The sequence below is a fragment of the Lissotriton vulgaris genome, chromosome 2_1, assembly GCF_964263255.1.
Source record: "Lissotriton vulgaris chromosome 2_1, aLisVul1.2, whole genome shotgun sequence".
NCBI classification, from domain to species: Eukaryota; Metazoa; Chordata; class Amphibia; order Caudata; family Salamandridae; genus Lissotriton; species Lissotriton vulgaris.
The window spans coordinates 49,915,640-49,939,794 of record NC_141687.1 but is presented as its reverse complement, the minus strand read 5'-3'; positions in this window follow the sequence as shown (position 1 = coordinate 49,939,794).

The window sequence follows — 24,155 nt, the reverse complement described above, 5'->3', positions numbered from 1 at the left end:
TATCCGAAGTGAATGAAAAGTAGACAGAAGTGGTTTACTTGTAGCGAAAGAAAAACTTTCTCTCTTTTTAGAACACTCAGACACAGCGGCGAACGTTACGTGTTGTTGACTAAGTTTAGCACTTGCACTTTAAGAAAAATTCAAAGTTTCCGTTACCTTGTGAAGGAGGGAGTCAGTCGGAAGGCTGCTCTGACGTCACTCCGTGCCGCGCTGGTATTGGTCAAGACAGCGGGCGTGTAGTGAAGCTGAAATTGTAAGGGAGGGGTGAGTGCCGGAGCGTGAGACCTCGTCTCGCGAAAGGCCGCGCACCCATTGGACAAGGGTTTTTGTAATCACTGTGTTGATTGGTTGTCGCAAAATAAAAGTCGCGCTAGCATTGGAAGCACAAAGGTAAACAAAATTAATCAAGCCGAGTTAGAAGCTAGTCTGGAAAGGTGTATGTGGTATCCTGAATTCTTGCCTAATCCTCAGAACCTAGGTTTTTATAAGGAGCAGATGCTAAGAGGTAGACCTTACAATATGTACGGAGGAAAGAGAAAATTGTCATTTGCCGAAAAGATTAAAAACTATTTCAAGAAAGACAAGCCCATACGAACCAGGGAGGGTGTGATCATTCCACCTCCAAATACTCCCGCCTCCTTCATGATGTTTGATAAAGGGTACCATACCTGTGTATGGTTGGAGAATTGGGTGAGGTACACGGAAGACGATGGAGTCTTAGCATTTCCCATTAATGGTACCTTTAATGGTAGGATCCTATTTAACTTAAGAACCCGAATGAATGAATTGCATCCCCGACCCAGATTAACTCAATACGAAGCATTAGAGGAGTAGGAAATTGAAGCTCTAGAACGAGACAGACCCCGAATGGATAAGGGAGTGAGTAAGTGGTATCCAAAGGTCCAAAAAGAAACTAAAGAGAAAAAGATGCAACAGTGGAGACAGAATATGATGGTTGAGGGACTGTTTCCAATGTTTGGGGTACTCGAAGAGGGGAAAGGGAAGTGTACGGAGAAAAGCCGACACCTCATGACTATGGGGAACTCAGAAGATGAGCACCTAGAGGATTTACTGATGAAAAACCCACCTCCCTATGTTGCGGAATCAGAATCTTTGAATTCACAAAACCCGTTTTCTAAATATCCTAGATGTAGGAGGGCAGTGAGACGGATGTAACGGGTACGGAAAGTAAAGCCAGTGATAGTGATGGGTTTTGCAGACCTAGTTCTGCAGTCCCAAATTATCGTCCTTTTGGAGAAGACCGACCAAGTTTGGTCCTTCCAACAGCCCCAAACATTTACCCTATGTTAGTACCACAAGTGATGCATGACAATTCTTCAGAAAGGGTTTTGCGTGAGCGAGAAAAGGAAGCCCTGAACAAACAGCAAATTGATTTAATTCAGACCATAGCCCAGATAAATCCCAGTCCGGATTCACTGACTATCCCAGTAACTATTGGTCCTGCTATACCTCTTTATGGGGATAGGATGGCTAGTCCAAGAACTCCTATTATAACTCCAATTGTACCAACCCCTATTATACCTCCCCCAAGAAAAGAGCCGCTCATAGTCGATGATCAGGAAAGTGAATGTGAGTCTGTAATCTCTCTAATGGATCTGCCCATAAGGGAACCAGGAACCAGTGTACCAAGGGCAAGGAGTCAAGCTAGGGCAAAAGAGGTCCTGATTGAAACCACTTCAGGAGTTAGGAGTGCCACTGTAGTAACTCCAGAAGAATTGGATAGATGGACCAAAGAATTAGAAAAAGACACCCCAAAAGACACACCCCAACCGAAACCCTTAGAAATCTATAGACTAAGGATAGAAATAGAGGAACTAATGGCCGGTAATGTAGGGTTGGAAAGGTTAAACTCCTTTAGCGAAGAAGAGTTACTGTTCGTCAGCAAAAACCTTACCCGGAACACTAGATTGCTCCATGAGAGATTGATGGACACTGCCGCTGACATGGGAATTGATGTTAGTCGTTCCAAAGTCCTTCAGAAATCTTACAGAGCAGACTTTTCTGACAAAGACTTAGAAAACATGAACGTGTCAGGAAAACAAACCCAAATAAAGGAATTACTGAAAATCCTACAGAAATGGGGGGATGTAGAAAAATGGAAAACCCGGTGGGCAAAGAAAAAGGAAGATAGTAGGGTTAAACCCACGGCTTCAGAATACGTACTAAAAGAAGTAGGGCCAGTAGAAAAATTGTGTCCCATGAGAGAAGTACCTGGGGGAAAATATGTCCATGTCCCTTGGTCCAGACAAGATATTGTGTCATTTACTAATGACTTTCCAAAACTGCGGGAGAAACCAGTCGACTGGTACAGACAGGTCGAACGTTTCATAAAGGTCCAGAAATGTCTTCTGAAAGACCTGGATGGGTTTTTTGACATTGTGGTGCCCGTAGATTTGTGGACCGAATGCAAGATTGAAATTAATTGGCCCAATGATGAATATGAGAGAGACTCCAAAACCGCAGCTCCCTCACCCGAAGTAATGAGGAAGTATGATCAAGTCATACAATACCTGAAGAAAAAGGTGCCCGCAAAGGAAACTGATTGGACCCGGATAGATAGAACTACCCAAGAGCGTGATGAAACCGTCCACTCCTTTTATGAAAGGTTACTACAGGTGTTCAAAACTTACAGTGGAATCGATAACGTGGACATGAAGGATATGACCCATTTCAGTTACCGATTTGTGTTAGGATTAAGACCTGAAATATCCCAGTGGATTCGAGATAATAAAATCAGTTGGCAAGGTAAGCCCATAAATGATGTCCTCAAGTATGCCAAGTACTGCAAGGATGAGATAGAAAATAAGCCCTTAAGGAGAAGGTCATGTGGGCACAAGTGAAATTGGCGGAACAGCAAGAAAAACAGTTAAGTACATTAAATAATAATAATGCACAAAATCCCACTGCTGGGGGAGGAGGGAAACCCCGGGTAAAAATGAGTCGGGAAGAGGCTATGAAAAAATTCCCCTGTCACGGGTGCGGTCAGATAGGGCATTGGAGAGACGAGTGTCCACATTTGCAGGCTGGTAATGCCCCCATAAATGGTTTAAATCCACAGGTGCAGAAAGAGGGGACACGGAAGAACCAACCACAGGTAAAGCAGCCTCCGTTGCCTCGCGCTCCTAGACAAAATTATAAGAATCAGGCTCAGCAGAATGAAAGGGCCGAGGTGTGGGAAGGAGAGAATGAAAGAAATGCAGCAACTTCACAGTTTTTGTTAAACGATTCCTTCCTTTGTGATGATCAATACTGACGGGGGCCTGAGGGGGGAGGACAAGGAGTGCGTACTTGGCGCCTCCTTACCGGTAGACCAGACAGGACCATACATCGAAGGAAAGGTTGAGGGAAAAGACGTCACCTTTCTGTTGGACACTGGTGCTACCCGTTCCACTGTGAGACCCGTGGATGTTCCTAACCTACCCCTCTCGGGAGAAGCTATCCAAGTAGTGGGTGTTTCAAATCAAATAATCAGTACTCCAGTAACTGAACCCATGGAGATTTCCATTGGAAATTTCAAGGAAATGCACAGATTTGTGGTCTGTGACTCCAGTCCCGTGAACTTGCTAGGACGAGATTTGTTGTGCAAAATGAATTGTACCATCTTTTGCACACCAAATGGCGTCGAAATTCAGACCCCAGATGAAGATAGCCTGTACAAATTGATGTTACTAAAACCAGACACAGAAATTAAACTCCTGTCCATTAAAGACTTACCTGAAGAACTACAGCTAAAGATGGTACCTGAAGTGTGGGATTTTACTGGGAAAGATGTAGGCTTAATGGCAAATGTAGACCCAGTTAAAATAGCAATAAAAACAAATGCTGTTTACCCAAGAACCAGACAGTACAAAATGAGTGCAGAAGTAAAAGCTGGAGTCGCGATTGAAGTAAACAGGTTGCTTGAAGCAAACATCATACAGGAAGTAATGAGCAGTCCCTGTAATTCGCCCATAATAGGAATTAAAAAGCCTAGCGGAAAGTACCGGGTAGTGCAGGACCTGCGCAAGGTAAACCAAATTGTTGTACCTTGCTGTCCCATTGTGCCCAACCCTGCAGTGATACTGTATCAGATTCCTTGGAATGCGGAATGGTTCACTGTCATTGACTTGTGTCATGCATTCTTTTCCATCCCATTGCATCCCGAAAGCAAATTCCTTTTTAGTTTTGAATTTGACAGCCATGTCTATGTCTGGAATCGTGTCCCCCAGGGGTACACTGAAAGTCCTTCGATTTTCAACCAGATCCTAAAGAAATGCCTTGAATCCTTAGTACTGCCAAAGGAGTCTGTTTTGGTACAGTACATAGATGACCTTCTGGTGGCGTCTAAAAGTCAAACCGACTGCGTCATTGATATCATTGCCTTGTTGAATCACCTAGGCAAGGGAGGACATAAAGTATCGCCAGACAAATTACAGTTCTGTAAAAACTCAGTGAAATATCTGGGGCACCAGATAGAGAAAGGGATCCGGAAAGTTACTACAGAGAGGATCAAAATAATTCGAGCAGTGGAACTACCCAGAACCCAGAAAGAAGTAAGAATGTTCCTAGGAGTTGTAGGGTACTGCAGACAATGGATTGTGGGATTCGCAGCTCTAGCCAAACCTTTGATAAAAATGACCAAGAAGGGAGTGGAAGATCCAGTTAGTTGGGATGATGAAAGCATGAACGCCTGGGTAAAATTGCGAAACTGTCTGTGCTCTGCTCCTGCATTAGGAATGCCTGACTATTCCAAGAACTTCGAACTGTTCTGTGATACAAGAGACAATTGTGCACTCTCAGTCCTAACACAGGAACATGGACTGAACAGGCGTCCAGTGGCCTACTTTTCGGCCACTCTGGATCCAGTGGCTGCTGAATTACCCGGATGCCTGAAAGCAGTAGCTGCTACTTGTGCAAGTCTAGAACAGAGTGAAAACATTGTTATGGGACATCCTGTCACTGTATATGTTCCACATTCTGTTGTGATCTTACTGACCCGAACCAAGAACCAGTATCTCAACCCTAGTCGGCTGACTAAGTATGAGAGAATTCTAATAGGTGCTGAGAATGTAATCATCTCTAGGTGTAATATTTTGAACCCCGCAACACTGTTGCCCATTCCCCTAGATAGTGAAGAAGATGAGGTTGAGCATAACTGCATGGACCTAACTGAATTCAGCACCAAGCCACGTCCTGATATCAAAGAAATAGCCTTACTTGATGAGGATCTAATGATGTTTGTAGATGGCTCATGTTTAAGACATGAGGATGGAGGTCTGAGTGCTGCCTATGCTGTAGTTACATTGGAGACAATCTTGGAAGCATCTTACCTGTGCGATGTAAAATCTGCACAAGTAGCAGAATTAATCGCATTGACAAGAGCTTGTAAACTGGGGAAAGGCAAAAGGATAACTGTTTATACTGACAGCCAGTACTGTTATGGGGTTGTTCATGACTTCGGCCAACTATGGTTACAAAGAGAATTCATGACTTCCTCAGGTACCCCTATCAGAAATGGAAAGGTGGTACAAAACTTACTGGAAGCGATCCAATTACCCCAAGAATTGGCTGTGGTCAAGTGTGCGGCTCACAAGTCTGGAAATGATGATGTGACAGCTGGAAACCGATACGCTGACCAAATCGCCCAATACTGCTCCCGATACAAAATGTCCCTTAAAATCAAATTATGGGGAGGTGGAAGCAACTGCCAACTTATGGTGTTTGAAAGTGTGTCTACCTGGGAGGAATTGAGAGACATACAACAGGCAACAGACCAAGAAGAAAAAGACAGGTGGGAAAGGGATGAATGTACACCGAGAGATGAGGATGGTGTCATGGTTTACAAAACTGGTGTGCCTGTATTACCAGACAGTCTAGTAGCCCCAATGGCTAGGATTATACATGAGGACACACATATTGGGAGAGATGCCATGTGCCGCATGTTTAACAAGGTATTCCGTAACACAAAATTCAGGAACACAGCAGAAAAACTTTGCCAGAGGTGCTTGGTGTGTCAGCAATTCAACGCAGGAAAAAGGACAGTAGTGGAACAAAGTACGATTGGAAAAGCAGAAGGCCCCTTTGTCAGGATGCAGGCGGACTTTATCCAGTTGCCCATGTGCAAAGGATACAGATACGTCCTGGTCATAGTTTGCCTATTTTCTAGATGGGTGGAGGCCTACCCAGCAAAGAAAAATGATGCTATAACTGTAGCCAAATTGTTACTTAGAGAGTTGATACCTAGATTTGGAATTCCAGAAACTATTGAAACAGACCAAGGTGGGCATTTTTCTAACGAAATCCTCAAGGAACTCTGAAAAGCATTGAAAATGGAGCAAAGGTTGCACTGTGCCTACCATCCAGAGGCTTCTGGAATAGTCGAACAAGTGAATGGCACTATCAAATCCAGACTTGCGAAAGTATGTGATTCCACCAAAATGAACTGGATAGAAGCTTTGCCCCTTGTGCTGATGAGTTTGAGAAGTGTTCCAAACTGAAAAACAGGCCTAAGTCCCCATGAAGTTCTAATGGGTAGAGTAATGCGACAGGCATGGGTACCTGGACACAAACTGCTAAGTATTTCTGATGATTTGGTGCTAGAATACTGCAGGCAGCTGGGTGACCAAGTGCGTTCTATCTCTCACCAGATTGGAGAGACTGCTGTCGAATGGCCTACAACTCCAGCACCCCTCCGCTGACTACATCCTCCTGGGGGACCTCAACTTCCACCTGGAGAACAACAACGACCGCAACACCAGCACCCTGCTCGACAACCTCACCAATCTTGGACTCAAGCAGCTGGTGTCCACCCCCACCCACCTCGCCGGACACACACTCGACGCAGTCTTCTCTTCCAGCACAGACATCGACTTCAGCCACGCCACAGAGCTTCAATGGACGGACCACAGCTGCGTCCACTTCACCTTCAAGAGAACGACGACCAACCACCACCAGCAACAGGCCGCCCGCAGAAGCTGGAACAAGATCACAGCAGACCAGCTCGCCACCTCCCTGAGCCAGCACCCTCCTGCCAGCTCAGCGAACCCCAGCCAGGCGGCCGACAACCTCACGAAGTGGATCAGCATCTGCGCGGACGAGCTCGCCCCGCTGAGGACCCCGCCCAGCAGACCCGGCAGCAAGAAAGCCCCGTGGTTCACCGACGAACTCAAGAGCTCCAAGAAGAACTGCCGAGCCCTCGAGAAAGTCTGGAGAAGGGAACCTACACCGGACAACAGGACCACCTTCAAGCTGGCCACCCGGAAGCACCACCAGCTGATCCGCGCCGCCAAGAAAACTGCATTCAAGGACCGGCTGGACAACAACGCACACAACTGCAAGGAACTCTTCAACATCGTGAAAGAGCTATCCAAACCCAGCGCAGGAAACAACGACATCACCCCATCGCAAGACCTCTGCAACTCCCTCGCTTCATACTTCCACAACAAGATCGCGGACATACACAACAGCTTCAACAACCAACCAACGCACACCAAGATCGAACAACCACCCCCCACCACCACCCTCCACGCCTGGACCCCGATCAGCACCGAAGACACCATCCGCACGATGAACTCCATCCACTCCGGATCACCGACCGACCCCTGCCCTCACCACGTCTTCAACAAGGCCGACGCTGTCATCGCACCCCACCTGCGAGACATCATCAACACATCCTTTGACACCGCCACCTTCCCTGAGAGCTGGAAGCACGCCGAACTCAGCGCTCTACTCAAGAAACCCACAGCGGACCCCACCGAACTCAAGAATTACCGCCCCATCTCGCTCCTCCCGTTTCCAGCCAAAGTCATCGAGAAGACCGTCAACAAGCAGATGGCCGCCTTCCTTGAGACGAATGGATCCCTCGACCCCTCACAGTCTGGCTTCCGAGCCAATCACAGCACCGAGACCGCCCTCATCGCCGCCACCGATGACATCCGAGCCCTGATGGACAACGGAGAAACAGCGGCCCTCATCCTCCTAGACCTCTCCGCGGCATTCGACACTGTCTGCCACCGCACCCTAGTACAGCGCCTCAGCAACGTCGGAATCCAGGACAAGGCGCTGGAATGGATCATCTCCTTCCTCGACGGAAGAACACAGAGAGTCCGCCTACCACCGTACAAGTCAGAGGCCACCGAAGTCATCTGCGGCGTCCCTCAATGATCCTCACTGAGCCCCACCCTCTTCAACGTCTACATGAGCCCCCTCGCGGCCATCGCACGCCAACACAACCTCAGCATAATCTCCTACGCCGACGACACCCAGCTGATCCTCTCCCTGACCAACGACCCCACCGCCGCCAGAGCCAACCTGCACGAAGGGATGAAAGAGGTAGCCGAGTGGATGACGACCAGCCGCCTGAAACTGAACTCGGACAAGACGGAGGTCCTCATCCTGGGCTCTTGACCCTCCGCCTGGGACGACTCCTGGTGGCCTCCCGCCCTGGGCACCGCACCCAAACCGACAGACCATGCACGCAACCTGGGCTTCATCCTGGACTCCTCCCTCTCCATGACCAGGCAAGTCAACAACGTCTCCTCGGCGTGCTTCAACATCCTACGCATGCTACGGAAGATCTTCTGGTGGATCCCCACAGAGACCAGGAAGACCGTCACCCAGGCCCTCGTCACTAGCCGACTGGACTACGGCAACGCCCTCTACGCCGGTACCACCGCCAAGCTCCAGAAGAGACTACAGCGGATCCAGAACACCTCAGCCAGACTCATCCTCGACATCCCACGAACCAGCCACATCTCCGGACATCTGAGAGACCTTCACTGGCTCCCCGTCAACAAAAGAATCACCTTCCGCCTCCTCACCCACGCACACAAAGCCCTACACGACCAAGGCCCGAGCTACCTCAACAGCCGAATCAACTTCTACGCTCCCAAACGCCACCTCCGATCAGCCAACCACGCCCTCGCCGCCGTCCCCCGCATCCGAAGAGCGACTACAGGAGGAAGGTCCTTCTCCTACCTGGCCGCCAAGACCTGGAACTCCCTCCCGACCGACCTGCGCCTGACCCAAGACCACCTCTCCTTCAGGAAGAAGCTGAAGACCTGGCTGTTTGAGCAGTAGCGGCACCCCCCCCAACCCCCAGCGCCTTGAGACCCTACGGGTATGTAGTGCGCTCTATAAATGTCATTGATTGATTGATTGATTGATAACTTGAGACCTGGTGATTGGGTGGTGTTAAAGAAACACACCCGGAAGAGTTGCCTTAAACCAAAGTGGGGAAAGCCGAGGCAAGTGATCCTTGTAACCACAACTGCTGTGAAGTGTGCGGGTGTGCCGAAGTGGATCCATGCCAGCCATACGAAGCCAGTGACAGGAGAAAGCGCGACTGAAGCTGAAGGTAGCGCAGCCGAGGAGACTCCAGAAGAGGGTCCAGATCTCGCTGACATCGAACTACCGAGCTCAAGTCAGGACGTTGAGTGGTTCTCTGCCGACGACCAAGTTCTTGATCCAATAAGAACCCGAATATATTCTTACCTAGATAGTGAGTGGGATAGTGAAGGTGAGACAGAATTAGAGGACGAAGGTCAGGTCATCGAAACTCACAACAAACCTGATCAGGAAATAGGCCAAGTAGGGACAGACCAAGTTATCGACACTCCTCATGAAACTCCAGAAACTGGAAAGGGACAGATAGTGATTAAAGCTGAAGTTCGTGCGGAAGAAAATCAAGGGGTCGAAGTGCATGGACAGGAACAGATAGAAATAGACGAACGCGTTCAGGAAACAGAATCACAACTGCCTGAAAATAGAAATCAAACACAATTAAAACCTGAACAAGGCCAGCTTAGAAACCAGGCAGAAGAAACTAATGAAAGACCTGGAACTAGTCAGACAGGAAGGGAAATAGACACTGATGAAACAATAGTGCCACAACGAAGCGAAAACAAGAGAGTTCACGAGGAAGGCCAAGTTTCCTCGACCACTAAAGGGCTCAAGAAAAAGAATGAACCCCGATACATAAAAAGACTGAGACTAAGGATAAAGACAGTTGAAGAAAAACTAGAAGACCAAAAAAGGGCTGCCAGTGAAAGAAAAGAAGCCCGAGTCCAGTCCAACCGACGGAGTGCACGAGTAAAGAAACAAAACAAACTGTATCGGAGCCCTGAATCGACTTACTTGGTATTGGAAGAAATTGATGAGCCTGAAACCAGTGGCAAAAGTGACGAAGAGTCAATTACTGATAGGAGTTCTGACGAACACCCCCCTTGAGGAAAACCCTGAGAAAACCTTTGGTGAAGAGAAACAAAGAGGGGTTGGAAAACCACCTGTAAGCCAATATGTCTGATTCAAGTGTAAATGGAAGATCCAAATTTAGCTGTTGTAAAACCTGCTGTAAAATCTGTTTTTGTAGTATAGCCGTACTGATAATAATATGGATAGGACTAACAGTTTTTATACCTTTTATGATAAGTAAAGACCCTAACTTGTACCCCACTAACCCAGAGACTCTAGACACAGAAACTGTACAGACTGAAGAAACACCACAAAGTGTAGAAAGACGTGACAACCCTGCTGTACTAAAACAAAAACGAACCGACTTAGAAGCATCAGATGAGGGTGGACTACATTTTCACAAGATGAAAAACAGAACTCAGTTAAATATCTTCGCTAATCTTTTAGTGCACTATGTAGAAGCTATGGAAATAGAAGATTGTTACGTATGTATGAAGCTACCTACTTCTGTAGCTGAAAGCGTGACATATCACCATTTACCCCTGACCTACGGAATTTCCTGTAGTATATTAGCAAGCTTATTCTATAGAAGCGCCTTACAGTACTACTACTCAAACACTGACGTAATCTTTTCAGAACTTCCTGTTCGAGGAAACCTGAACATTGTACATATTAGAAGCGAGGTAACCCGTTAGATGGGAGAATATTTCCTGACCATAGGTGACATAGACTTAAATGAAGCTAGAGAAAATAATCTGACCTGTTCCTTACAAGAGCAGGAAAAGATGTTCCTGAAAATGGCAGAAAGAAGGAGGGAGAAATTTCAGAAAAAGGCCAATGATGAAAAAGATAGAATCCCTAGATGGGCAGAAAATATGGAAAGCACCTCAGAAGGCGAAGCTAGTCCTGCATTGTTGCTGGATTTTGAACGGAAAGGGAAACTCTGTCTAGACTAGTTATTATAACAATGTATTCATCGGTTCCAGCGAGTGTGAACATAATTACCAGGTAATTGGAGGTTGGTGTTTCAAAAATGGGTCAGAACCTGTGTTTCCCGGAATTTATTATATACTGGCAGCCCGTCCCGACGTTGTCCGGGGGAGAAAAGTAATGTGTGAAAAAATATTATGAAGCTTTTAATATTTCTCGGTACTGCCCCTGTTGAATGTGCCTATTTATTTTCCCTGTCTGCCCCCTGTGCAGGCCCTTGCAAATGTAACTGTTGGTTGGTTGCCCCCTGTTCAATGTGCTTTTTTTTTTCCTGGCTGCCCCCTGTGCAGGCCCTTGCAACAGCTTTATACGGCCTCGTTGTGGAATGTAAAAGAGGCTTGTGGAATTGAGCGTTTGGATGTTCCCCTGGCCTCTGAGTTTTTTTTGTGTGAAAGTAGTGCTGATTTATTTATTATCGCGTTCGTGGCCCTGCCAGCAATGTTTACAGGGAGTGTTCTGAGCACGTTTTTTTAGCTTCCCCCTTGCAAGAACGTTAGACGGTAGTAAAGCGCCGTGAATTAACGTGCAATGAGACTTGTTCTTTTCCTGAATATTTCCCTGGCCGCCCCCTGTGAAGCACCTTCCAACAACAGTGCGCGAGTCCGGTAATGGCTTTTAATGAGCGTAGATGATGCCTCGTTGTAGAATGTGAAAGCATAGCTGCCAAGGTTTCAGATTGCCATGTGTGACATTTTCATAATTTCAGTGTAATTATGAGTGACATTTCAACGACTATGAGTGACACTTTCTTGCGGACAAAATTAAGCAATGAAGACGATCAACACATGTAAATATCAGAAATAACACCACAAAGAGTGTTCCAATCGAAACACGTCAGTCTATTGAATAAACTACTACGGCAACTATATCTCGCAATGCAAGCTTTCCTCTGTGTGTGACCATGACGCTCTGGCTCTATCTATCCCTCTCCTCTCTCTCTTTTTATCCCTCTCCTCTCTCACACGCTCTCTATCCCTCTCCTGCCTTTATCCGTCCCCCTCGCTCTCTCCCTCTCTTTATTGCTTTCTTTATATCTCTCCTCTCTCTTTATCCTGCTCCTCTCTTTTTATCCCTCTCCCCTTTCTCACACACTGTCTGTCTCTTTTTATCCCTCTCCTCTCTCATGCGCTTACTCTCTAGACCTCTCCTGTGTTTATTCCCCTCCCCCCTTGCATGTTCTCTCTCTCTATCCCTCTCCTCTCTATCCTTTCATCCCTCTCCTATCCTTTTATCCCTCTCCTGTCTGTCTCTTTTTATCCCTCTCCTCTCTCATGCGCTCACTCTCTAGCCCGCTCCTCTCTGTCATTATCCCTCTCCCCCTCTCTCACCAGGTTGCACTGTTTGCTTTGATCGGAAAACGTTAATTTTGAGTCATTTTACTCGATAGAGGCCGCCTTGCAAATACAGATGAAGCACCATTTTCACACAGTTGTGAAAAATGTCACCTTGCCTTTAAATATCCGTCATGAAAAATGAAAACATTTTTGGCAAACAGCTACGCACCTGCACTCACTCAGCCTTAGCTTACGCAGTGTAAATTGCTGTTCCAAAAATCCCAACAACGCTCTGTACTACCCGCTTCTCTTGGGCCTACCTTACTTCCACAGAGGCACCTGCTCCGGTCTGTTTTTCACTGGTCACGACTTACTGCGCACTTTTAATTGTTGCGCATGACTGACATTAGTGGTCCTGCTCTTTGATTCTCTGAGGGTGTTGTCTCGGCACTTATACTCCATTTTTTTAAAAGGCTCGAGTCTCTGCATACCAAGACAGAAAAGGGGCCCATTAGTACTGCAGAGACCTGTACAGCTGCAATGAGCAGCAGCCTCACTCTGCGATTGGATGGCTGTTTGGTGGAAGGGGCGGGCAAGAGTGTTACATGATTGGATGTTACTGTTCCTTTTTTGGTCGAAGCCGCGCCCCTTTGTTTATCTTGGCTCGGAACCCTTACGGAGGCAGTGATTACCGAATTTGCGGCCCTTTTTTAATGCACATTTGTGGAAAACTAAGTTTATGCTCCTGAAGGAAAACGATGTTCATGCTCTCAAGGCTATGTGCATAAAACGGTGTTTATCGCTCCTGAAGTGGACGTGCATGCAGAAGTAGCTGTGTTGTGTGTGTGTGCTTGTATGTGGTTGCAGTGGTGAAGTTGCTGTGTTGTGTGTGTGCTTGTGTGTGGTTGCAGAATCTGTTGCTTTGTGTGTGCTTGAGTGCTTGAAACCGAGCGAATGGGACATGCCCCTCTGCCAATGTTACCGCCCACATTGAGAACAACGCCCACAAGGAACTACTTTCTCCGGAATGTTGTTTGCCCTTCGTAATGTATATGTTGTACAAATGTATAGCCTATGTCCTTCTGCTGCAACTGCCCTTTCCAACGCTGCATTGGGTGTTGTGATTGGTGCTGTGGTTCCCGAGTTTACCTGGCCAAAAGGTGCAAGTTCTCTCTTTATAATAGTAGTATAGATGTGGGAACAAGGCTTATTTCAAATTGCCGGATCACTGGTATGGAAGCTGCTACTTTGGCATTGTTTTCCCGAGAATATACCATGTGAACAATGCTGCTGGAAGCAATGAAGATACTAATGGCTTAGTGCGTAGTAGACGCGAAAGTGTAGGAGAAATTATAGGTGATATATTTAGTGCACTGATACCTGGAATGGGGGTAGTTCTGAATACTCACCGTATCTGCAAATTGTCTACAGTAGTGGATCGGTTATCAACTGACACTGCTGCTGGATTCCTGCTGGTCAATACTGAAATGGTTGCGATCAGATCAATGGTTTTACAGAATCGCCTTGCTCTTGACACCCTATTGGCAAAAGAGGGCGGAGTCTGCCGAATGTTGAAGGCGCAACATTGTTGCACTTACATTCCTGATAAAAGCATTGAAATAAAGAAATATGTAAGAAACATAACTAGTTTGGAAAAGGAACTCAAACCATTGGAGGTTGATAGTGCCTGGACGAGGCTGACTGATGGTCTCTCCTCTGTAGGTAGTTGGTTCTCTAGCTTGGGTAAAAATCTTCTATGGAAAATACTGATGCCAATAGCTGGAATAGGTGTGGTTGTACTGATTATATTTATCTGCTGCAAATGTCAAAAATGCAGAAAGAAATATACAGGAAACAAAAGAGGAGTGAAGAGAAATGTTGATGAGCTAGAATTAGAAGAATTGAAAAACGAAATTTACAAGAGAGCTAAAAGCTTTCACCCTAATAAGGATGCAGGAAGAAAGCTCAACAACAAGTTTGTGGAAATTGAGATGAATGATATGCAAGAATGAGGTTGGCATCTGTTTCCATTTATAGTGATGATAGTAAATATCATCAAAGAGGGGATTGATGGAGCAAGGATTCGCACGTAAAGCGACTTGCTCTCATTCATGAACCTCGTCTAACCTTTAATAAGCATTAACCAATCCTGTCCGTCTTAATTTTCACCTTTTCCAAATACACGCGGGTGCCCGAGAGAAGCTCGCATCTATGTTTATTAATTGTAATGAGGCTTGCACTACTGAATGGCCGCTTCGCAGAAATCCAGTCTGCGCATGCGTCGGTCATACCCACGTGATGTGACGCACTCGCAATTTGGAGGGATGTTTTAGCTCATGCGCATTATGGCTAAATATGGCCGCTTGTCTTTAAACATGCTCTCTGCTAGCTCATGCTGCTTTTGCATATCTGTCTTTCCCGCATTAACCCTCAATGCTATAGATATTACACAGTAAGGGGTGCAGTGAAGCTTTTTCATGGTAGACAGTGTATTCATTTTTTCTGTGTTTCTAATTTGTTTTCGCTTACTTTTCATGTACCGCGTATCTGGGGGCCTGGGAGTTGGGGAGCTGCGCCATTTTAGAAGCTCGTGTGGACCTGGTCACCTGACATGAGGACTGGGCCTTGCATCTGTGGAAATCAGCCAGCTGGCTACCGAAGCTGAGATGCTCCTGGGAACCTGCCCCATAACCCAGAGAGGAGAAGCCGAATTTCACCTGAACTGTTACATTTGTTTCTCTCTACTGTATGCTCTATTGTACTCTTCTACACGTATGCCTGGGAACTGGAATGTAAGGGGTGGGTACTGTCATTTGAATATTAAAACATGGGAACGCAGAATTTAGGAGGTGACTATGACCTAACCACCTCTCTGGACCAATCATAAGTTGGGACCTTGTCACTGGCAACATTTGTGGGTGGTCTGGGGGTCCCAGAACAGTATAACTAGTCTAGTTTAGCTTAGAAAAATTGTCTGACTTGTCCGAGTAGCTGACCTGTCACTGACCCTACAAACTCTATAGGTGATTGATACAGAGAGATGCGGAGCACTCTGTCCGTATTTTCCACAAGCTCCAAGGGGTGGAAATAGTCTTAAGTGCTGGCGAAGCACTTTGCTGGGAGATTCGAAAACCCAATCGGGGTTACTGGCGGATTCTGTGCAGAGGGGGAGTAACGCAGGCGTTGCATCCGAAGCTGCAGGTGTTGGTCGTGCCCTTTGATGAGCCCAGTCCTGACCCAAAACCTGAGGGGTATCCTGTCCTGACTGTCCTGAGCTGTACCTGCTCCCCTACTGGCATTCCGAATCCTTGAGGGTCCTTGTCCCCGCCTATTCCCAAACTGACCCGTGGCCAGGGTTAGTCCTCATTCTGTCCTAGGTAAATATATGTGTGGGAGTCTGTCTAACTATACTCTTACCTTTTCCTCTTCTTAATAAAGCACTCTTGCCTGTGATATTCTTCTATCACCCTTTCGAAAGTGACTTTTATGAAATTGTTTATTAGTAATTTTCCACTTTTTCCCTACCTTTAGGATATTATTAAAACTGATTGCATATTTTAGCTTGTTCCATTATCCCTTCCCTTTAGTATGGTTGCTGTGAATTTAGTGAAGATAGCTTAGAGTTAGTAATTAGAACACGAATATTAAGTACCCATATTAGCCCTATTTCATTCACTCTGCCTTAGTTTAAAGTTCGTACTGATTAGCATGTTCCCAAATGCGCATACCCTGTAGTATTCCTTAATACTCTATGGTGCTTGCCTTAATCCATAGCTACATTTTTGCTTTGATCTTGATCATTGATGTTCTAATTTGTATCTGCCTGTTACTCATGGCATACTCATTCTAAAAACTAACTTCATATAAACTTTTAAAACTCCATCAGGTGTCTGTGGTCATTACATATCACCAGGTGTCATTAAGTGTACTGAATGTGTAAGGTATTTCTGTTCTAATAGGAATCTTGTCACCTGTCCACTGCTAGCTCCTGATCCATCAGGAGTAATGTGCCTGTGGTAAGTCAGGTACATGTATAGTAAGTGGTGAGAGAGTCACCCCCTGAATTACTCATAGTAGCGTGTAAGAATCACCCGGTTCACGCATAATCAGTCATAGTATGCACGTCGGGGCCCAGTGCGTGGAAATTGGTAAAATAGTGACCCGGGTGAACTGCGCGCTCTATCACCATTTCCCGGGGTGATGGCGGGCGGAAAAGTCTGCCCACCATCATAATAGACCCCTTAGTCTCTATAATCAGTATCAGTTGCCACATCTATTTTCACATCTCTTAAGCACATGCATTGTTTTGTAAATATGTATAGCCTAAACATAACTATACCCTCAGTATTTACATCCCACCACCACCCCATCCACTAACAAACAGGTGGTGCATGGGTATAATATCTAATGTATGCTAAGAGTGTTATGATACATGGCTGAAGAAATAGTAGGGGCCAAGGGGACAGACAGGGCCCTTCCTCTCTGGGGCCCTAAATACAGAGAACCCCTTAAAACTGAAAGAGGTGGATGGCTCGCCTACACATTGGGCATGCCAGTAGAGGGAGCCCCCCTGGAGAGCTGCGTAACCAGCAATCCCCAAATGTATTCAAAATTCTTAAAGTTGTCACTAAAACTATCTACCATGCTCTCCTTTGTGAGGGCCTGCCTTATCCATGATTTCAATTGTGTTACGGAAGGGGCTTCCTTTTTTCTTCCATGGGTACGCTATCGCCATCTTGGCAGCTCCTAAACATAGCCAGAGTATGTAATGGCCCTCCACAGTTTGATATTTGATGGAGTCATCTCGAAGGCCCAGGAGCACAAATCCAGAAGTGTCAGGTATGAGATACCCCTGAACATCCTTTATCTGGGCTAGTATATCCGTCTATAACGGGTGGATCGTAGCGCAGTCCCATCATATATGCCTGAAGTCTCCCACCAACCTGCATCATTGCCAGCAAAGGTCTGAAGTAGTGGGAAATATTTTTCACAGTTTTGTGAGCTAGAGATACCAATCATATACAACCTTGTAGTGAGCTTCCTGAATCCCCACAGAATGATTAAATCCCTCCAAAGCTTGCTCCATTGCATCTCCGAAATATGAGAGCCTAATGTATCTTGTGAAAAAATAGAGTACATAGTTGCTCCGTGGGTCATGGAACACAATGGAAGGAGATGTGTGATGAAAGGTTGGTCGGAAGTCCTCTATGGAGTAGAGCTCATTTCCGACACATTGTAGCCAGATTGTCGCCTCTCCTGTATTCTTTTTAACCAGGCTATTATCCTCCCTGAATAAAGTTATTTAGAAGAATCCCACCCCTGTTTTACTCTGTACATTCCACTATTACATCTACACATACTAGGTCCCTTACACCCACTGCACCTATACGGCAAGGAACAAAAGATCTCCGCTAAAGAGCCCCTTTACGGGTGCCCGTCAGACATTGCAGCACCGACCTTACGAGGAGTAGGCCCATATGATGAAGCATGACACCTAGCATGCTGGGTGTGTGAGGGCCCTAGTTCCGAAAGTAGGAATTTCCCTCCATAGAGGACTTCCGACCAACCTTTCATCACACATCCCCTTCCATTGTATTCCATGACCCACTGAGGGTACTCTATTTTTTCACAGTATATAAGGGCATGTATGTTTGGACCTCCCCAAAAGCCCACTGTCTTCCTTCTTTTGACTGAGTATAATTTATCTTCCCAGAAAGCCATGTGTCATTCTTAAGGATTGGGTACTGTTGTTAGCAGTAGGGTTTAGAGGAAAGAAACACGTCCCTTTGAGACTGTCTCATTCCCAACAAAGCGCTCGATGGGTCGTAAATCCCGGGTAGCGGCCTGCCGCATCTCTGAGTGGAGCATCCAGTGTCTGAGCTGGGTGCAGAAAAAGTGTTGCGACACCAGTAAGTGGAAGTCTCTCTGGCCGTTTTCAAATGTCAAGATGTCCTAATTATGAAAATGGTCCGAGATCTTGAGGCATCCTCTCTCCCTCCACCCGTCGAAATGGCCTAAATGTAGTGCTAGGGGTAACGCTTGGTTAAAATGAATCGGCGTGAAGGGGGAAGGAGAGGTCCATTCCACCCCTATAGTAATTGCATCCCACACCCGTAAGGTAGTCCTATTGGGAGTTCTGAGATATGTGTTTGGCGGTCGGTCTGCTTGGGTTTCCACAAAACATCCCAGATGTACCTGCCCAATACCTCTCTGTCCATGTGGAGCCAGTGTTTGTCAGACTCCCGTACTGATCACTCCGCAATTACCCGTAACTGGGCCGCTTTATAGTAAAGCTCCAGGTCAGACAGGGCCAGCCCTCCAGTGCTTCTAGGGAGCCGTAGTTGTCTGCAAGGGAGACAAGCTCACTTCCCCTGACAGATAAAGCGTATTATTTGTGATCTCAAAACCAGAAGGAATCCCCAGTCCAGATCAATGGGTAGCCCTGGAAAAAGATATAGTAGTCTGGGTAAGACGTTTATTTTAATGACCTGAATACGCCCTAGGCATGTAATGTACATGGGAGACCCCCTGCAGAAATCCTCTTTGAATCTTTGGAGAAGTGGAGGGTAGTTAGCTTTAAAGAGATCTGAGATTCGAGGTGTAATTTTAACACCAAGATAGGATATTTCTTTCTTGGATCTGCAGAAGGATGAGGACGCCATTAGGGCATCCATTTCCCCACTTCGCACAGTGAGGTTAAGGAGGTGGGATTTGAATAGATTGACTCAGAAGCCTAATACTTCTTTGAAGGTCCGGAGCGCTGCCTGAACCGCGACCAGGGACGTGGTAGGGGAGGTCCACGTCAATATCACATCATCTGCAAACAGGGAGATCTTATGTTCATCCGTGCCAAAGAGAATGCCCTGGATCGAGGGGGACGTATGCCGTAAAAGGTTCAATACTAAGGGCAAACAGTAGGGGTTATAGAGGACAGCCTGTCTTGTACCCCTTCCCAGGCGGATGGATTCTGAGCCCACTCCGCTCACCAAGACTCAAGCCCGGGGCTCTGTGTAGTTGGCTTTAATCATAGCTATGAATTGAGTGCAAAATCCAAAGTGTCATATAGTGTGAAATAGGCAGTTCAATCCACCTGGTAAAATGCTTTTTCTGTGTTCAATACCAGCAGAACTGATGGAACCGGGTTTTTAACTGCCTTATCAACCAGATGGATTACCCTCTGGAGAGTGTCATGGGTTTGCCTTCTATTAACAAAGCCCTACTGGTCCACGTGCATCAGTTCGGGCATAAGGGCTTCCAGCCTTGTGGCTACGCTTTTTGAATATAATTGAGCATCTAGATTGAGTTATGCTATTCGATGACATGAACCACATTGTTGTGGGCCCTTTGCTGGTTTGCTTATCACTGAGATAAGTGCTTCGCTCGTTGATGGGGAAACTGACCCAGAGGATAATTTTGAGTTGAAAAGGATCACTAGGTGAGGTAGGAGCTCCAAGCTAAAGGTCTTATAAGCCATCTGGGCCAGGGGACTTGTGGGGTTTAAGTTCTTTAATAGCATAACAAACCTCTTCCTCCTCCTCTATCAGCCTTTGTAGTAGATAGTTTTGTGCTGCTGTCTCTCTCTTGGGAGAGTCACTCCCTCCAGATAACTCCTCTGTTTCATCTCATCATGGGGCTCTGTGGTGTATAGGGTTGTGAGAAAATCCCCAAATGATTGGGCCTTCGAGGAATGTATTTTTACCAGAGGTGATCCCCAATTGCATAACCCCACATACCAAATAGCAGCATAATGATAACTGGCAACAGTAATTCACATTGACATGATATCCATCGTGGGAGTCTGAAGAACCAATTCAAAAACCACTCATGCTCAGGGGCACCTCCTTCTTCGCACATATTTCTTTGTAGACTGAGCAGTGCATGGATGGCAAGCAACAGTGTTCCATGTTCCATGTCATTCCCTAGGATGAACGTACAGCAGGCGACTCCGATCTTGGCCCAGACCCCTCCCTCCATTGTGGTTATTAAGTCCAGTACATATTGGTGCTGCATTACAATTAGGCAGATTGCTAGCATTTCTTCTTTGATAGAATTAAAGCTGAGTTTGCTGAGGTCCATCAATTTGAGCATCTCGCACTGGGTAAATTGCAAGCCAGCGGGCATTAGCTTTTGTTTGCACAGTGAAGAAGGGTATCATCTCCCCTGCCCCAGCGGTGCTTCCATGAATAGTCTAAATTCTTCTGGAATGTCTTTGAATTGTGCCCAGCCAAAATAGTCCACATCTCTCCTTTCATGAGCCTGATGAAGCACGGTTGTCTTCTTCCGTAAAGGGTGCTGGTACAATTCTGATAGCTCTTCTCCAGGAATAACCGGGGTGTGCATGAAGACCAGGGAACGCAGTCTCCTACATCTGGGAACAAGCTGAGTTTAGACTTCTCACCGCATTGCCAGCAGTAATCCATCATCATGGAGGTGCCTTTTGCATATCCAGAGTATATAATAACATTCTGCAGTTAGCATTTGTGCCCATCAGTAATATTCCTTTTCCTCTAAAACAATAGTAGTAAACTGCTAGTTTCAGTACAAACATGGGTTGTCCTTTCCCTTGTAGCCAAGTGTATCCATCCACCTCGATGTCCCATATTTCCTGACATGGGGTGATCGTACTTTCATTCAACCCTCCTACAGGTGACCCATCTCCCTTTTTATCCCTGAGCTGTATGGTCCTACATAGGAATTCCACATTGGGAGACCACTTGTTGTTTATGAAGACTACACTGGTTAAACTAGGGGCCAATCCCGGTCCACAAATGGACGCTGGAGGGTTGTATGATGGAACAACGCAGGGAAATACTCTGCATGCCTTTACCACACATTTTTACCCGCACTTTTTTAGAACGCATATGCTTTTATATATGCCTTTACAACCCCACACTCTTGAACTTAACTTAAATGCGTGCTAAAGGCATACATTGTAAAAGCATATGCGTTCTAAAAGCATGCGTTGTAAAAAATGCATGGTAAAGGTACCACCCTGGAGAGGAACTGTTTGTGCACTGAGTTGGGGGTTTTGACACCTCCAAAAATCTTTTCTCTGGGAAATCTCGGGGCCACGCATCCTGTCGAGCTCGGTTTGGATATCAATGGGTTCAATCAGGAAGTATAGAGCTGTTGGTTTGGGCGAGCAGACAAAATATCGAAGTTTAAATATCGACCTACACTAATATCTAGTTTTTAATATCATAGGGACATAATATCGAAGTCAAGAATATCGTTGACCAGAATATCGGCTGCAAGGTAAGTAATATCGATTTATTTAATATCGAAGTAAGTAATTTTGAAGTAAATAATATCGTAAGCAAAAATATTGTGGTAAATATTATCATTTTTTGTGTTATGCATTTTAGTATGGATTTTATATATATGTTTTACATTTTTTATATTGTTTTTCAATAATTTTAATATATGTATTAAATGTTTAGAAAATAGAATTTTTTTTTAAAATAAATTTTGCGTTTTCGTATCAGAGCCGGTTGTGGGTTTATAGGGGAATAGGGTGGAAAGTACTTTAATTATAATTAATTAATTAATATGTTTTTTGTGTTAATTAATTATTAATTGGTAATTCGTTTTTATTAATTGGTTCATTTATAATTATATTAATTATGATTCATTTATATTCATTTTTATTTATTGTTAGTGTTAAATAATTAATTGTAAATTTATTATGAATTGGCAATTATTGTTCATTCATTAATTAATTGATAATCAAATTAATTATGTTATTTTTAATGTGCAGCGGGTTGAGGGTTTATCGGGGAATAGGGTGGGAAGTAATAAAAATATAAGTAATTAATTGATATGTTTTTATTTATTGTTTTTGATTATTAATTTATTGTTAATTAATTCTTGGTATTTCATTTTTATAAAAAATATTTAATTGATAAGTATGTTAATTTAACTCCTACGCTATCCTACACTTTCCCTACTGTTGCACTCACAGGAATATGAATAGTAATTTTTACCCCTATGCTATCCAATACTTTCCCTACTGTTGCACTCACTGGAGTGGGAATGGTAATTTTAACCCCTATCTATCCAATACTTTCCCTACTGTTGCACTCACTGGAGTTGGAATGGTAATTTTAACCCCTATGCTATCCAATACTTTCCCTACTGTTGCACTCACTGGAGTTGGAATGGTAATTTTAACCCCTATGCTATCCAACACGTTCTCTCCTGTTGCACTCACTGGAGTGGGAATAGTAATTTTAACCCCTACGCTATCCAACGCTTTTCCTACTGTTGCTCTCACTGGAAAGGGAATAGTAATTTCTACCCCTACGCTATGCAATACTTATCCCAACTGTTGCAGTCACTGGAGTTGGAATAGTAATTTTATTTCCTCCGCTATCTAATTTTTAAAAATTATTTTAGGCAATGTAGCATATAATTAATTCAAAAAAGATTAAAAATATATATATATTTTGAATTTGTTACATATATTTATTTAATTTGTATTTATATTATTGTTTTATGTGTATAGATGTATTTATAATTTATTTAAAAAAATTAAACAATTTATAAGTTAATAAAATAAATATTAAAACAAAATAATGAGTAAGTATATATATTATATATTATAGGTATATGTTTAATGTATTTTGTAACAACATATATTACTTATAATTTGTAAGCATTTTAAAATATTTTAATTACGTTTATTTTAATTATATATAATTATATATATTATTGACTTTATTTTACAATTTTTTCAACTTAAATAAAAAACGATATTTTTAACGATATTTTTGACATCAATATTTTTCCGATATTTTTGTACTTACCATAATGTTGATGGGATGTCGATATTCTTGACTTCGATATTTTTGATGCAATATTTTTGTAGGTCGATATTGTGACTTTCGCTATTTTGTCAGTGATTTGTTGGGTTGGTGTCATATCGGGTTATGTGTACAACTACCCTGAGGGGTTCTATCTTGTTGGGTTGGATCTTGGCCCTTATTCTACATAGATAGAGGCGCATAAGGCATTTTGCTTTCTCTGGGGCTATTTCTAGGGACACGTAAAGACTGTCTGTGCCTACTGCATGTGGGATTCATGAACAGACACAACGGGACCTGGCTGATGCTTGGGAGCTGACTGTGGTCATGTGCTGGGACTACGTGTTATGCAAAAGGATGCTGTGCAGTGCATGTGGGATGCTGGTGTTCTGTTTGGTGTTATGTTATTACAACTTAAAAGTGTGCACAGATACCCCAATGGGGTCTTTCGGCACAAAGCATGTAAGTGGGTGCACAGAAGCATCAAACCAAAAAAGCTGTGTCATCAGGCCTTTATGGAAAGCAAGAAGTGATGCACAGGTTCTCAGCCGCTCTGAAAGAGAATTTCAGAGTTTCTGGCCTAAATATGCAAGAGAACGTCCTTTCATGTGAGTCAAATGGAACCTGGGCACAGTAAACAAGGTACTATTGGTGGAGAAGTGTGGCTCACTGGTTAGAGCAGGCAGACCCTGAAGCAGAGGTCAGACCCGGGACCAGGGTTCAATTCCCGACGCGGCAGGGTCTTGAGCTCAAATGTCCACGGACTCGATAATTCTCGGTTTGGTGCCTGACCTAATCATGGGTTCACACTCTGCAACTCTGGGCATTAAGCTTGCTTAATCTCCACAACGGCCCCCCGTGGCGGGATGCCTGGCTTTCACCTTGAGGATGCCCGTTA